The 16,853-nt window shown below is 45.7% G+C and overlaps 1 pseudogene; it reads left to right on the forward strand.

Moving 5' to 3' along the window:
* Positions 1–16,249, forward strand: part of LOC121149810 — a 65,936-nt pseudogene extending 49,687 nt beyond the window's left edge.
* The last annotated feature ends 604 nt before the right edge of the window (positions 16,250–16,853 follow it).

The following is a 16,853-nucleotide window of genomic DNA, read 5'->3' on the forward strand; positions in this document are numbered from 1 at the left end:
TACTTGGTCCGATCAAGCCATTTACCTTTCTGCTTCTTGGTCGTTATGTTTGGACTTCTATCTAAACTGAGTTCTGGTTTCTGTTCCCCAATCCCATTCCTGTTCTCAGGTTTCTCAGCTACTGGCAATGGCTCACCCAGGTTCAAGTTGCTGAGGCTGTTGGGGTAATTGACTTTCACACTGAGAAGGAAGAGGACCCAGGTTGTGGTCCCTTTTCCAAAGGGTTGCTTTTGCCACCTGGGTCTCACCCTCTCCTGGCCCTCCTTCCCCAGCGCCTGATATTCCCAGGGGCAGGCAGCCTTGGCTCAACCACAGGAAGCAGTCCCTGCTTTTCTCCCTTCTTTTGGATGAGGGGCTGCTCAAGTGCTTTTTCCTAAATATGCACACCCACTCCAAGGTGACTATGCCAGCTCCACCTCCAGAGGAGCTGGCATTACACAATCTTACCTCTCCAGCCACCCCTGCAAAAACAGGCCTCAAAAGTGCATTAGTGGCCTTCAGTGACTCACTCTGTCACATCCTGGGGGCATTCATATTCTTGCTGGTCAGACAATTTGCAGTTTCTTAAGCATGTTCAAAACTTCCCTGTGTAAGGCCTCTTTCCTTCCTTCTTTTCTCTTCCAGAAATGTTTTTTCCATGATTGTTTTTTACCTAGACTTGCTGTCTCTCCTTAAGAAATCTAGTGAGAAATCTTTTCTCTCTCTCTCTCTCCCTCTCTCTCTCTGACTTGTTTACTTACTTGGAAGGCAGTTACAAAGAAGCAGAGGGAACGAGAGGTGGAGTGAGGAAGGAGAGAGAGAGAGCGAGATTATTTTCCATCTACTGGTTTACTTTCCAAAAGGCTGTACTAGCTGGGTCTGGGTCAGCCTAAAGCCAAAGTCAGAGCTTAATCCCAGTCTCAGCCTGGGTGTCGTAGCTCAAGCAGTTGGGACATCCTCTGCTGCTTTTCTAGGTGCGTTAGCAGGGAGCTGGGTGGTAAGTGGAGTAGCTTGTACTTGAACAATGGTCTATATGGGACACCAGTGCTGCCCGCAGAGGCTTTATCCCATGTCACAGTGCTGACCTTAGAAAACATCTCTTTCACAGAAGAAAAAAACAAAAACACAACCAAAACACAACCTTTCCTAGATATCTTAAATGAATGTCACAAAGCTATGAGCGAGCTGTTCCTCTGAACATCCCCCATCCCTTCCTCCCCCCTTGCTCATGGCAGGTTTGTGAGCTGTGTGCTGTAGCACAGTGGGCAGCAGCACTGTCTTTGTAGCCCCTTGGGCTATTTCCTAGCTCACAATGTTTTGACTGTGTCATCTCAGGAAATGAAAAGGCTGTGACTGTTTGTGTGTGTGTGTGTGTGTGTGTGTGTGTGTGTGTGTGTGTGTGTGTGTGTGTTCGGTGCTGTGCATTTATTTCCAGGCATTATAATGACAGGTCTTGCTTGTTCCAGAACCCTGTGAGGCAGAGACGGGCTGGCTTGTTCAAATTTGCATTTGTGCTGCTAGGGTCCAGCTCTATGCCTTCAGCATAGTCAGTACTTAATATCTTCTAGTTATTGTTGCTGAGCTAGCTTTACAATCAAATTGGGGAATACATGGGCCTTACTGGAGACCAGTACTGCCTCTGCATCCTGCTCCTTCATCCAGGGGCAGCTCACTTTCTCTCTCTGATTCTGTTTACTTATTTAAGAAATGCACAGATGTTGCATTGAATTTGCAGCATTGTTTCATTATTAAGAGGCATAATGTATATGAGACAGCCAGTGCATAGTAAACATTCAATTATTATTACTCCTTTTCTTTAGAAAGATTTATGTATTTTATCTGAAAGGCAGATTTACAGAGAGAAGGAGAGATAGAAAGAAGGTCTTTTACCCACTGGTTTGCTCCCCAAGCAGCTACAATGGCCAGAGCTGAGCTGATCCAAAGTTGAAAGCCAGGAACCTCTTCTGGATTTCCCATGTGGGCGCAGAGTTCCAAGGACTTGAGTCATCATCTGCTTTCCCAGGCCATAAGCAAGGAGCTGGATCAGAAGTGGAGAAGCTATGACATGATTTGTCATAAGCCCATAAGGGCATCAGAGGAATTGCAGCCTGCCCCCTGCCAGCTGGAAACCCACCAGAGTATACTCCCATGCTAGCTAGCTCATTTTTTTTCCAAGATTTATTTATTTTTGTTACAAAGTCAGATATACAGAGAGGAGGAGAGACAGAGAAGAAGATCTTCCATCCCATGATTCACTCCCCAAGTGACCGCAAAGGCTGGTGCTACGCCGATCTAAAAACGGGAACCAGGAATCTCCTCCAGGTCTCCCATGTGGCAGCAGGGTCCTAAGGCTTTGGGCCATCCTCAACTGCTTTCCCAGGCCACAAGCAGGGAGCTGGATGGGAAGTGGGGCTGCTGGGATTAGAACTGACGCCCTTATGGGATGGTGGCACGTTCAAGGCTAGGACTTTAGCCACTAGGCCACGTTGCTGGGCCCACTAGCTAGCTCTTTATAGGAAAAGTTGCAGTCCTGCTGAAGACAGGCGATGATAATTTTACCTCCTGGTCAGTTCTTTATTTGCATTACCTAGGATGTCCTCCAACAGGAGGCCACCTTCTTCACTGTTACTCAGTCTCATTCCAGCTTCCAAAGGAACTCATGCCTGAAGTTCCCTTCTTTACTCTGTGACTGAAGTCCCAAAACTTGGCTTAGGGTGAGTCATCAGAAGCATATGACACTTCTAAAACTGGAATTTACTGCCCCCTAAGGAATTTCATGGTGGATGTGAAATGCACAAAGACCATTGGCAGGTATTCCCCAGTCTCAGGTCCAGGTATGCCTGGCAATGGCTGCATGTGTCCCACTCCCTACTCAGTCTGGCCAGTGAATTTGCTCAGCCCAGCTCTTGCAGAAGCTGGATCCTTTCTAGCTGGACAGTGAGTCCATGTCTTTGTCAGACACTAGGTGCTACTGGTTCCTTCAGGTTCCGTATTTACTTGGAAATCTGTAATGTTTCCTCCTATTAGTTCCCTAGCCACTCCTATTTTCTCTGTTCATTCATTCAGGCAGCATTGCACAGAGAGGGAGAGACAGAGACAGAGGTAGGAGTAGAGGGAAAGAGTCTATCTGTTGGTTCAAGTGGCTGCAACAACCAGTCCTGGACAAGGCTGAAATCAGGAGCCAAGAGTTTCATCCAGTTCTTCCACAAGGGTAGAGGGGTCCAAGTTCTTGGGCCATCATCTGCTGCTTTCCTGCACAACTGCAGGGAGCTAGTTAGGGAGTGGAGCAGCCCATGTGGGATGCTGGCATTCCCAGTAGCAGCTTAATCAGATGTACCACAATGCTATTTTACCACCCTCCTATTTTTCCTTTTGCTTCTTCTTCACTCAGTGAGGGATTTATGGGTACAAAACAGCTGTATGTTAGAATTATTACAAAGCTACACAAATTAAAGGAAGATTGCCATTGTTCATTGAAACCTGGCTTTCCATTAGACCACCCAACTGTGCCCATAAGAATTTGTGACACTGGGTGAATTTTTTTCCCTGAATATGTCAGGTTATATGCTTTTCAGAAATCCAGTTGAGTACTGAGAGTGAATATCTCAGCAACCTTGCCTGTAGCCTTATCATTTCTGTGCAAACACTGGAGACCATTTTCCACAGTCCTTTCAAATGGAGCAGGTACTGATGTGCTAGAGAACGAAAGAGGTTAACAGTAATGAAGGCAGATGCTGGGCTGCAGTTTGATGATAGTTGTAACCTTATCTAGGATCCACCAGATTAACTGCAATAGGGCAAATGAGGCATGGTAGTGCTCTGTGCCACCTGACCTAATGGTGTTGGCAGCTGTCACACTGACCAACACAGACCAATATAGAATCCTCTGTCTTGGGAAGCTCTGGAAGCAGAAGTTGAAGCTCATTTAACTTGGCATCCCCACTCCCTGGGCTGAGTACATAGTTGGTATTCAGTAAATATCTGTCCAATGATGAATAAATCCAGATATGGAGTACAAGTACATATATGCATGTACACACACACCATAGGAATTTTAGGATGCACTTGTGAGCTTTTTTGAGGACTTGAAGAATGGGTGTAAGATGGTAATAAAATAAGTTATTGTGTAGGGAACAAACTGGGGCAAAAAAAACCCCCACAGAACGTAAAGCTGGAAACCTCTGGGAAGATGCGCATAGCTGGTCAGTCAAATTGCTGATGAAGAATCTCTTGAATGGTATCTTAGGCAAATAGAAACCTACAATCTTGGCACACAGGTGTAATATTGATATTCATTCATTCTTTCACAGCTTGTCAGCAGCTGCTTCTACCAATGGTTTGCAGCCCTCAGAGGAAGGCTAGGACCATTTGCACAAGAAACCTAAGATTTTCCTAGTGAGAAGGGACTTGAGCCCACAATCCTTTAGCAAAGGTTGGGAAAGAGAAGAATTGGATGATTGTGGCATTGGATGGCCAGGACTGGGAGACAAATCCCTTTCATGTTTCCAAAGAAGAGTTCCCAGGAATGGAGTGTGTGGCTTTATGACTTGGGTGCAACTCAAAGCCTAATGGTGGCTGTAGAGGTCACTAGAATCAAGCTGTGGGGACATGTCTCAGCACAAAAAGAGTGATTAGAATAATCCTATAACCTCTAACCTGGACCAGCAACTAGGTAACCTATAAACTTGGTAATGCCCTGGGATGGGGACATAGCACAGGGCAGAGAAATGTCCTAAGGTAGTTCAGGGCAGGCATTTGGTAGCAGGAGGAAACAAGAATGGCAGCAGTGAGCACAGTAGACTTTTCAGTGGCTGTTTTTCATGTTCTTGCAAAGTAAAACCAAACCCTTGTACAACTGTTGGGAGAACAGCAAGAGAGGATTAGAGTTACAATAGGAAGGTCAGTTGAAGTAAAAATAAATTGCATCCCAAGCCAGTGAACTAGGTCAACTAGACATAGGATGAAATTTTTGTCCCAAGGAGAACAAAATGAGCCAGGAGGTAGAGATGGAAATGAGTCTGTCATGTGGCCACATACTAAAAAGGGCCCAAATGCATTAGTGTTCAGAAACAAGCCTGGGTGGACAAATGAAGTTGTATTACAAGTGGGCTACCATGTGGCTGGCTAAGAGTGTACACACTTCCCCCAAAGCTGTGATTTTTGGAGCCTGTAAAGCCTCATCATCATTCTGAGGGTGCCTTGAGGGATGGGTGGCAGCAACAGGAGCCTGGAGGCAGGTAGGCCAGCCAGATGCTTTGGTCCAGGGGAAGACTACACTATACCTTGCAGGCATGGATTAAGTCCACGTCTGGCATGTTATTGAGTAGCTCAATTAAGTCTTACTGTGCTGAGTCATAGGAATGCTCTCACATGAAGGGAAGCAATTTCTAGGTCTCATATGGAGCTCCTAATTTCAGAGGCAGGTGGAACCACATTCCTAATTCTGGCACTTCCTGTCTCTGTGAGGTTGTGTCATTCATTTTGCCTTGTTGGATTTTAATTACCTTACATGGGAATATCATTCAGCCATGCATTCATCAAGTACCTGCCGATTACAGCTAAGTATCAAATAGTGTGCCAAGTGTGATGGGATCCAGGAAAAACAAGGATTCCTGTTTTGGAAGAACTTGTGATTGAATTGGAGAAGAAGATGTGCAAGCCAGTAGTTTATTACTGCATAGAGTGTGCTTTGTGCTAGCTGCTGTTTAAAGTCCTTGCAGGCCCATTTAATCCTTATAACAACTTGTCAGAGAGGTATTTATGTGACCCCCCATTTTCTGGAAAAGGAACTGAGTTGTGGAAGTCAAATCACTTATTCCAGTTTCCAGTTAATAACTGGAATCATGACTCTTGTTGCTCTTAAGCAAACTGAGGGTCGACTGTGTGAATGCAAGTCATCTCTTTCTCTTTCTCTGTCTGTTCCTCAGCTGCAGAGAAATGGCCCAAGGCTACAGAGAGCAGTTTTACAATGTTGTATCTACAGCTAGCGATGGAGTAGACAGATGATATATAACAGAAAAGTGTTCTGCAGTGCAGATGGCAAAATGGCTTCTGTTGCTTTTCTTGACCTATGCAAAATTCATCACAGCTTTCAAACTGAAGCCACACATACAAAAAAGGAACATTTAAAAAGAAGAGGGAAAATGTGGTAGATTTCTGTGTTGAGTGATTGGACGCCCTAGAGATATAGACTGCACAAATCTAGGCAGGTCAGTTGTCCTCAGTTTCTCCTGCATGTGGCAGGGGAGCTGGTAATGACCTCCTAGGATGGCAGGGCAGTGCCATGAACTGAGAAATTCATCAGCCAGTAGTGTTCTCCTGTGATGGGGGAACAGATGCATTGCTCTGTTTTATGCCCTCGTGCCATACCATGGTCACGTCATCTCTGTCAACCACCTTGGGTTGTCTGCAACAGGTGGCCACTGAAGAACTCAGGGCCTTGGCAAGAAACTCTGTCACAACTTCTCTCCTTTTCTGGAAGAAAGGCCCCTTTCCCCATTATCAAGATAAAATCTCAGGATCTTTACTGGATCATCCTCTATCCTGCTTTAAGAGGACCATGTGGTTCACATTGATCCAGGATTGCACAACTCAGAACTTGATCCATTCTCTAGCACTTGACTGAGGCCTCAGTGGTAGGGGAGCCACTTTGCAAAGCTCAGGTAGGCCCAGCAAGGCTGGATGAGTGGACTTTCATTGCAGGGCAAGGATTGCCTGTTTCATCTGACCAGGTAATTATCGGTTATCAGACAAAAAGGAAACATGATCAACCAACAGAGCAAAATTAAAAATTAACCTGTTCCTGTTTGTTCAACTGCAATCTTTGAATCTGTCAATACTGAGACTATGCCAGTAACCTGATTTGAGGGCGGCCACAGACTCTGCTCAGAGACCAGCATTGGTAAATAGTGAAGGTAGAGGTTCATTGGGCAAGACTGTGATTAGATACGTCTGGAAGATAGACACTTAGTGCTTAGAGCTTCCCCATTTGGGCTGACACGAGAGAGGCCCCAGAAGCCCAGTCTTACAGAGTGCATTTACTTGAATTTTCCCTTCCAAGGAAAGCTAATGGCACCAGCCAATACTGTCTCCTTCCCTCCACCACCTCTTCTTTTTTTTTTTTCCTGCATTCTCTCTTCCCAGCCCAACATGGCAGCAGATGGAGTGGTGTGGCAGATGGAGTATTGCAAAAGCTGATCAGAGATGAGGGTTATATGCTCATAGTACATTGAGGTGTAGCAGTCCAAATCTGGGGATGACTTGCTGCTGTTCCCTCCATTCATTTTAGGGCTCTGAAAAAATGAGGTAGTAGATATTTAGGTATAAAAAGTTTATTCAGAGTGTATCTAGGAATAGGTCCTAGCACATCCTTGGTACTTAATATGTGGTGGAGGAAACAGAGAGTGAATGGACTCGGAACACATAAGAGTGGGAGTCAGATAATATAAATTTTGATGTGTATGTTATCAATAATATGTATGTAGCTCTTTAAAAATTATTTTCATTTTACCTGAAAGGTAAAAAGAGAAGAGAGATATTTTCCATTTGCTGGTTCACTCCCCAAATGTCTATAAAAGTGAAGGCTGGGCCAGGCCGAAGCCAGGAGCCCAGAACTCAATGTGGATCTGCTCCATGAGTACCAGAATCCAAGTACTTGAGTCATCATCTGGTTCTCCCAGCAAGCACATGAGCAGGAAGCTGGGTTGGCAGTTGAACCAGGAATGGAAGCAGGCACTCTGGTAGGGAACGTGAGCCTCTTAACTGTTGCACAAAATGCATACCTCAGGTTAGAGATAGTTCCTGATGCTTGGGTCTGTGTGCTGCTTTCTTACTCCTGCTTACTTGTTCTCTCAACTCCACTGTCACTCCTGGTGTAATTTAGAGCAGTGGTTCTTAAAAGAAGTGGGGAAATGGAGGGTAGGAGGGAGTGGGATAAGTGTATGATTTTGTCCCTTGGGGACATTTGGCAATGTCCAAAGATATTTTTGGCTGTCATAGCTGGAGGACTACTCCAGGCATCTAGCGGGTAGGGGCCAGTAGAGCTGCCAGTCATCCTAAAACACAGAATTGCCGAGCCCCAAATGTCAAAAGTGCAAGGTTGAGAAATGCTAGCTTCAAAGTAGGTTGTCAAGCTGTTCCTAATGATTTTTTAATGGAGAGTGGTGGGATAGCATTTAGGAAATCTTTCTGCTGAGTTTAATCATTCACCTATTGTTAGGATTATTTTACAGCACAACTGTACTGTGTTTGTAATCACTGTCAATTAGAAAGAGAAAAATATGCTGTACACTAGGATATGCCATATGTGATCTAGTCCCTGGGATATAGGAATGAATAAGGGAAAGATCTTCTGGCTGACAGAATGTGAATAAGCTGGATAGACAGTGCTCAGAGCTTATGAAAATGCTACATTTTAAGGAAATTCTGTAAATACCTCCAATGAAAGAACTTCAACTGATTTTGAACTGTGGTAATGCAGCAAGGTGGAGAAATCCACCATGGGGAGAGGGTTCAGGGAGGGGTGGGGTGAACTCCCAGTGCCCATAACACTGTGTCACATAATGCAACGTAATTAATAATAATATAAATAAATAAAATGTTGATAACGTTTCACATGTCAAGACCATTGAACAAGATATTCACTTTCAAGCAAGTTGTTAATATAACCATTGACAGTATAAATAGAGCTGTGTTTACCATATTAGCTTAAAAAAAATAGGAAATTTTGAAGAAAGTGCTTGCTTTATGTCCCTAGCTGTAACTACTGTGCAGAAAAAGCAGTCTGCTTTTAGAAAAAGAGGAGGTGAGAACTTGCAAGGCCTCAGAAACCATACCTGGGTCTGGTCTCCAGGGCAGCCTCCTTGTCTGCCTCTCTGGTCAGGCTCTGTCTCTCCCTGGCCTTACCAGTTCTGTCCCCGTGGCCCTCAGTCTTAAACATGCAGGGAGCAGCATCCTGGGAGATGTTATGTCTAGTGAGAAATGAGAGTCACTGACTTAACCCAGTGTTCATGCCGGAAGGGCCTTAGGCACATCACCGCTGCTGCCCTCATTTTATGAAACAGGAAATAAGACCCAGAGAGGCTAAAGGCTTGCCCAAAGGCACACAATGATTTCATGTCAGACAGAAATAGAACCCAACAATTCTGATGCACTTAGCCTGGGATCTGCTGCCACTCCAGAATGGCTGTTTATAGCCAATACACTGATTGATGTCCTACCTTCCCTGCATCATCTCAGCAGACTCCAGTATGCTTACCCAGCCCTGAGCTTGGGGCATGTAGTGTTGGTTGAACCCTGGAAATCCAAGTGCAACTGGGGAAAGCACCGGGGTCGCCTGCACAGAGCACAGCTAAGGCTTGGTGCCTTTAACTACCTCTGGGAGTCAACAGTAAGAGTTGGAAAAAGCTGTGGGGAGAAACCCCTCCGCAGTCATTCTGTGTTTGCCATGAGGGGCAGGATCAACAGCCTGGGGATAGGGCAGGATGAGATGGGGGTGGGTCTGTATATAGACACACATGTGTGTGTCAGCACAAGCAAATGTGGATTAAATGTATACATGTCACCAACAGAAAGGGTTAGGGCCACATTTACTGAGCTGAAGGAATGCCCAAATATTGTGCTCAGTTAAAGATGTAAATTGCTGAAAATAAGTTCAGTAATAAACTTGTTTTTAAGGCTAAGCAGTTCTTATGAAGAATTATTTATAGTTGCATCAACATAGAGAAAGATACAAAGGGAAACGCTGCAAACTATCTAATGCTGATTGTATCAAGTTGATTTTATTGGTTTGTTGCAGATTGTCTGCTTCTCCTTTGCAGTGAATAAACACGAATAAAAGATGAAAGAAGTCTGTGTGACTGTTGTGCATGTGACTATGCTGACGTTTATACGTACATATGTGCTTGAGTGTCTGTGGTACATTGCATATGTGTATGAATAGAGTGCGATATCTTAGGAAGAGCAGTAATTTCAGGGCAAGCTCCAGATACTGATAACATCCGTCAACCCTTGCATTTTGGGGAGAAATGTAAGAGTATGCACCTTCTTGAAAGTTCAGACATGAACATCATCTGCATGGCAGATACATGGACTGTCCCAAGGCTCCTAGATTAACCAAATGGCTTTGGCTAAATACAGATGATAGAGGCTGCCACCGAGTAGTCAAGGCCACAGATAGTTTAGCAGCTTCTCTTAGAAAATCCTCATCCTCTTGCACAGTACTTGCGTGGTATTGGTGGGCAAAGTCCTGCGTGCAAATGAAGCAAATTTGTTTCTTGTGGGAGGTTGCCTGTGGGGAGGTCAGGGCTTAGAAGGCTCAACCTGCTTATATCAGAGACCTCCCACAGGACCAATCAGTCTGTCCCTCTGCCCCCCAACCTGCCCAGCCATCCCAACCCTCTCACTCTCTCAGATTGCCATTTCCGAAATCTAGAATTTGCCAAGCACCAGAAATTTTAAAAGACTTATTCATTTTTATTACAAAGCCAGATATAGACAGGAGGAGAGACAGAGAGGAGGATCTTCCACCCGATGATTCACTCCCCAAGTGAGTGCAACGGCCGGTGCTGCGCCGATCCGAAGCCGGGAACCAAGAACCTCTTCTGGGTCTCCCATGTGGCAGCAGGGTTCCAAGGCCTTGGGCCATCCTCAACTGCTTTCCCAGGCCACAAGCAGGAAGCTGGATGGGAAGTGGAGTTGCCAGGATTTTAACCGGCGCCCATATGGGATCCTGGGGCGCATTTAAGGCGAGGACCCCAGCCATCAGGCCAAGCCGCCGGGCCCCAGGCACCAGGATTTGATGATGGTTCATTGTGTGATAAAGGCTGATTTGGAGGATGACCTGGGATTTAAAAATCCCATGTACAGCTGCAAGAGTCCAGTGCTATCAGATGATTGTTACACACACACACACTAAGACATCCAGAACTGATGGAAAATTACATGGGCTGTGCTGCTTACTGTAATGGAAGCCACTTTCAGTGAATGGTGTCCTGGTCTTAAATACTGTGGCACCTGCCTCTCCTCCCCACCTGGCCCCTGCTCCCAGCTGGTTGGCAGAACTTGGGAATTTGGAGAACAGAGGAACCTCCCTGGAGACCCACAGGCAGGCATGGGTGTATTAGAAATTTCCTGAGGTGGCCTGGGTCCTGACAACTGTGCCTTCTCTCTCTCTAGAAGCCAGTAAGAGAGGAATGGGAAAGGGGGTGGGGTGGGAAGGGAAGAAAGAGAGAGAAGAGGAAGGGGATAGGCAGACACAGACAATCCCTCTCAGAGATTTTCAGAAAGCCAGGAGACTTGCCAAGCTATTTCCTAACTTTGCAGACAGTGCCGGGGTGTCAGTTTGGGGCTTCATGGAGCTGGGGAGCAGCTGTGTGTGTCCTCTGTCTGCACAAAAGGTGTCCTGCTCTTCCAGGCAGGAAGTCTAGCCTGAGCCAGGCTTCCTGGCATCTGAGTCGGGTGTCTGGCTTCATCTTAAAGCTCCGGCTCTTCCTGCCTTCCTTTAGGCAAATCCAATCTGCTCTTTGTTCTCTTTTTCTCTTCCAGCCCCTCCATTTCAGGGGGCTAGGGTGCCCCCTAGTGATTCTCCATGTCTCCAGTTACCTGTGAAAATCTGCAGGACCCTGGCCCACACCACTGCCCAAGAGCCTGCATCATCTCTCAAAGATGACTGGCCAAAGTCACCAAGTTCAAGCTCCTGGCTCTGCTCCTCATTTCTCTCCAAGGTCCCACTTCCCTGGTCTTGTCCTATTTAGACATCAGGCTTCCTTCTCCTCACCCTTGGAATCCCTCAGACAGTCTCCCTGGGGAGCCCTGATCAGACTGGTTTCATCTCTGCCACTATGCTTTGCTTTACTGTGCAGGTCAGTTCCCATTCCTGCTGCATTGGTCTAGAGCCAGCTCATTTCTCAAGACCTAATTCAAGGCCTGTCCCCAGGGAGGCACAGGATTATGATTATTTGTTGATTGAAATGGGTAGATTGTAGCCTAAGAGAATTGAGACAGGCAAAGGTCTTGTTTAGGCCAGAACATTCCTCCAGGGTCTTCTTGGACCATTTGTAGCCCTGTTCATATCTTTTATGGTTGTGCTGTTTTTTTGGCCAACAGTCCTGGGAACATTTGCATTCTCTCTTTCTCATACGGATGCAGGCAAGGAAGATGAGTAGCCAGATAACTTCAATGTTGAAATGTATTTGGGGAACATCACTTTTTGGTCACTTTCTGAGGGTAAGACTTAATTCCTCCTTTTAAGGCAATTGATTGATTCTCTAGTATTTACAGTCCATCTTTGGCTGCAAGTGATAAAACCCTACAGATACTCATAGGGGTCTTTATTAATTTGATAAATATATCTTCAATGGGTATTAGAGGTTTGCAGGCACAACCATCTCATTTCCCTTCTCAACTGACAGCTCTCCAGTGTGACAAGAACCCAGTGGAGGGATTTTGTTTGGCCTTAAGACCACGAAAGTTATTTACTGGGGTCACCAAGTCTGTCCCCACTTCATTCATCCATTGATTGTTAGGGAGCTCACAGGACTCAGCATCCATCATTTTCATGGTTAAGATTCAGCTCAAGAAATAAAGCTGCATTTAAAGCAATATCAGCAAAAAGAAAAGGTAGATGGGTACAAGTATTGAGGAAACCAGGCCCAAGCTCCTAAAAGTTCACTCCCAGTGGAGTCAAGCTCTGACTGTTCTTATAAAACCCTTGTTCTGTACCTGTGAAGCTCAGCGGAGGTTGAACATTCAGGATTTCCACTGGGTGCTGGCTATGTGAGCATTCTTCGCCCGGCAAATAGCAGAAGGCCAGATTCCCAAGAGTGAAGGAGATATTCAGCATAAAGGGATGGTGTTTCGCAGTTTCAGCACAAGGGGCCCTGTTGGCAGTTGTGAGACTGGCAGGACCCTGTCCCAAATCCAAGCTCCAAGAAGCCAGCCAAGGACCTGCCTTGCAAACAGATCTTCTTAGGCAGAGTAGTTTCAAATCTACTATGTTAACTCCTTCTGCATGCAATCTATCTGCTTTGTCTGCTGGCTACCTTATCTCCCTTGCAACCAGAAGTGTTCACATGACTCAGTCTGTGGCCAGTAATCTGCCAGGAGAGAGTATTAGAATAATATCTGGAGCTGTGGCAATCATATTATAACAAATGCAGCGTAGCCCACAGAAAAAGAAAGAAGGTGCTTGGTAATGTGCATGATGCTATGAACAGACATCCCCACACTCCTCTCGGCATGTCAAATAATTAAATGTCTTTATTGCTTAAATCATTTTTAGTTGGGTTAAGTTTAGTGCAGGTCAAAGGCATTGCTGATATAAAACCCCCAAGACTTTGTGTGTTGAAGCCTTAACACCTCCAGGATATGACTGGTTTTAGAGACAGGGCCAGGCAAGAGATGATAAGTTAAAATGAGCCTAATTTAATATGATTGGTGTCAAATCAAGATACCAGGCATGTATGTGCCATGAAAAAAGGCTAAGTGAGGACACAGAGAGAAGGAGCCCTTTTCAAATCAAGAGGAAAGGCCCCAGAAGCATCCAAGCCTGCCCAGATCTGTGGTTTGCACTTTGAGTTTCCAGAACTGTAAAAGAATACACTTGTGTTTAACACAAGTTTCTGCAATGTTATTATGTCAGCCTCAGAAAACTAATGTGTCCTGCACATGAGGGTATGGGAAGAATAAACATCTAATTATAATTGAGCAAAATAGGAATTTGGAAGAAGTGGTCAGGTGTGATCATCACATATAACAAGCTGATGGTGAGTCACAGTAAGGTCAATGGTAAAAGAGCAAAGGACCTCTGGTGACCACAAGTTGATCAGCAGAAGAGAGGAAAGGGGAGGCTTCCAGAGGGAAGCCTGGGGAAGGAACAAAGACAGAGAGAAGTGAAAGATTGCACTCTTAGAATGTATACAAGCTAGATTCCTCTTGGGTCCCCAGGGCCTACACAGGACATAGCAGCTAAGGACTTTGTCCAGAAGCAAGGCTCATAGGAGGGTGTAAAGGGAAAGTAGAAGTCATCCCAGGCAGCCTTGTCTGGGCCCACCATGCTCTTTACCACTTGCTGTCTGTTCCCCTCAAGGTGCCTGAGGAAGTGCATCATGGAGGATAAGGAGGTGGAGATGTTATCTTTCACAAAGATGTTGTCCAACTCATGTCTCTCATCATCAACACCATCTATTCCAGCAAGGACATTTTCCTGCAGGAGTTTCTCTCTAATGCATCTGATGCCCTTCAGATTTCACTATGAGAGCCTGACCGATCCTCCAAGTTGGACAGCCGTAAGCAGCTGAAGATTGGCATCATTTCCAACACTCAGGAGTGCATTCTGACTTTGGTGGAATCAGGCATCGGCATGACCAAGACTAATCTCATAGACAATGTGGGAACTGTTGCAAGTTTGGTAACAAACTGTTTACGCAGGCTCCTCAGGCTGGTGCAGACATCTCTACAATGGGGCAGTGTGGGGTTGGTTTTTATTCTACCTAGTGGTGGAGATGGTGATCGTGATGACCAAGCACAGTGATGATGCGCTGTATGCCTGGCAGCTGTTGCCTGCTGCCAGGGGCTCCTTCACTGAATGTGCACTGACTGTAGGGAACCCATTGGCTGAAGCACCAAAAGGATCCTGCAACTCATAGAGGACCAAGGCAAGTCCTTTGAGGAGAGGTGGGCCAAGAAGTGATGAAGAAGCACTTGAAGTTTACAGGCTATTCCTTAACCTTCTGTTTGAAGAAGGAACAAGAGAAGGAAATCAGTGATGATGACGCAAATGAGAAGTGAGAAAGAGGAAGGAAAGGAGGTTGAACAGAAGCTTGAGATTGAAGGTGTGGGTTCTGATAGTGAAGATGATAGCAGTAAGGATAAGAAAAAGAAAACCAAGAAGATCAAGGAGAGGTACATTGATCAGGAAGAACTGAACAAGATCAATCCCATTTGCGCCAAAAATCCTGATGATACCACTCAGCAGGCATATGGAAAATTCTAGGAGAATCTCACCAGTAACAGGACAACCACTTGGCAGTCAAGTACATCTGAGTGGAAGGTCAACTCAGATTCAGGGTGTTGCTTCTCATCCCTCAGCTCCCTTTGACCTCTGTGAAAACAAGAACAACATCAAATAATATGTCCATCATATGTTCATCATGGACAGCTGTGATGAGTTGATCCCATACTATCCTAGCTTTATCCATGATGTTGTTGACAGTTAAGACCTGCCCTTGCACATTTCCCAAGGAACACTCTGGCAGAGCCAGACCTTGAAAGTCATCCAAAAGAACACTATTAGGAGGTAACTTAAGCTCTTTGAGTTGGCAGAAGACAAGGGGAACTACAAGAAATTCTGGAAGGAATTCTCTTAGAACCTAAAGCTTGGCATCCCCTAGGACTCCACTAACTTGCCACCTTTCTTAACTGTTGCACTACCACACTTCCCAGTCTGGAGATGAGATGACTTTTTGTATCAGTGTATGTCTCTTCCATGAAGGAGATACACAAGTGCATTTATTACATCACTGATGAGAGCAAAGAGCAGATGGCCAACCGTGCTTTTGTGGAGAGTGTGTGGAAGAGGGATTTGAGGTGGTGCACATGCCCGAGCATATTAGTGAGTACTGTGTACACAGGCTAAAGAAGTCCAATGGGAAGAGGTTGGTGTTAGTTACCAAAGAGCGCCTAGAGCTACCTGAGGGTGAGGAGGGGAAGACAGTCATGGAGGAGAGTGATGCAAAATTTGAGAACTTTTGTAATTTCATGAAAGAAATCCTGGATAAGAAGGTTGAGAAGGTGACACTCTCCCATAGGCTCCTGCCTTCACTCTGCTGTAGCATGACTAGCACCTGTGGCTGGACAGTCAAGGTAGAACAGATCACCAAGGCTAGGCACTTCAAGACAATTCCATCATGGGCTTCATGATGGCTGGCCAACAGTTGCCTGGAGATCAATCCTGACCACCCCACTGTAGAAACACTGTGGCAGAAGGCTGAGGCAGATGAGAACCTGCCTCAAGATTTCAAAGACCCGATACTGCTGCTGTTTGAAACTGTTCTCTTCCAGCATCTTCCTCAAGGATCCCCAGACCTACTTCAGCCTTATCTACCACCTGATCAAGCTAGGCCTAGCCACTGATGAGGATAAAGTGACAGCAGAGGAATCAAGTGCAGCTGTTCCTGATGGAACCCCCTGTCTTGAGGGAGACAAGGAGGCCTCTTGTATGGAAGAAGTAAATGAGGAACTCCTATTTGGTAGCTTTATGCCTTGCTTATAGTGTCTCCATGGCTCCCACAGTAGCCTGAAGCAGCCCTGTCCCACCTGATTGCTCTGCTGGGGTCTCCTGGTCTGCTTTTCCTGTGTCTTGTGTCTCAAAGCAGGAAATAGGGGGCTCAAGCCCCATCCTCTCTATAATTTGACAATGGCATTGGATATTGTGTATTGTGTTTCTTTCTTTCTTTCTTTTTTTTTTGTTCTGAAATGAAAGTAGGCAAAATAAAGATGATGGAGTTGTCTACAAAAGTAAATAAATAGTCTCGGCAGCGGGTGGGTTCCGGGACAGGGTGTCTCAGGCCCGGATCCCATATGCCCGCCATCATGGGCACATGGTGAACTGGGCTTGGGCCTGCCGGGGCGCCATTTGGTGCCAGGCTTTGCTTGCTGGCCGCCCGGTAGGGGAGCTCTGGGATTTTGGTGGTTTGAATTGCTGCTTATGTGGCTCCATGTTGAACCCGATGTGTTTCTGCGAGGTGAATACATCCTAAAGTTTCCCAATGACAGTTACTCTTCCTTTAAAGAATGTGTTACCACTTAGCAATGCTGACCACCAAATACCAGTTCATGCTAAAGCTTTGGCACGGGTCTTGTCCAGTAGACACACT

The sequence above is a fragment of the Ochotona curzoniae genome, unplaced genomic scaffold, assembly GCF_017591425.1.
Source record: "Ochotona curzoniae isolate NIBS_2020 unplaced genomic scaffold, NIBS_Ocur_1.0 scaffold_4763, whole genome shotgun sequence".
In the NCBI taxonomy this organism is placed as follows: domain Eukaryota; kingdom Metazoa; phylum Chordata; class Mammalia; order Lagomorpha; family Ochotonidae; genus Ochotona; species Ochotona curzoniae.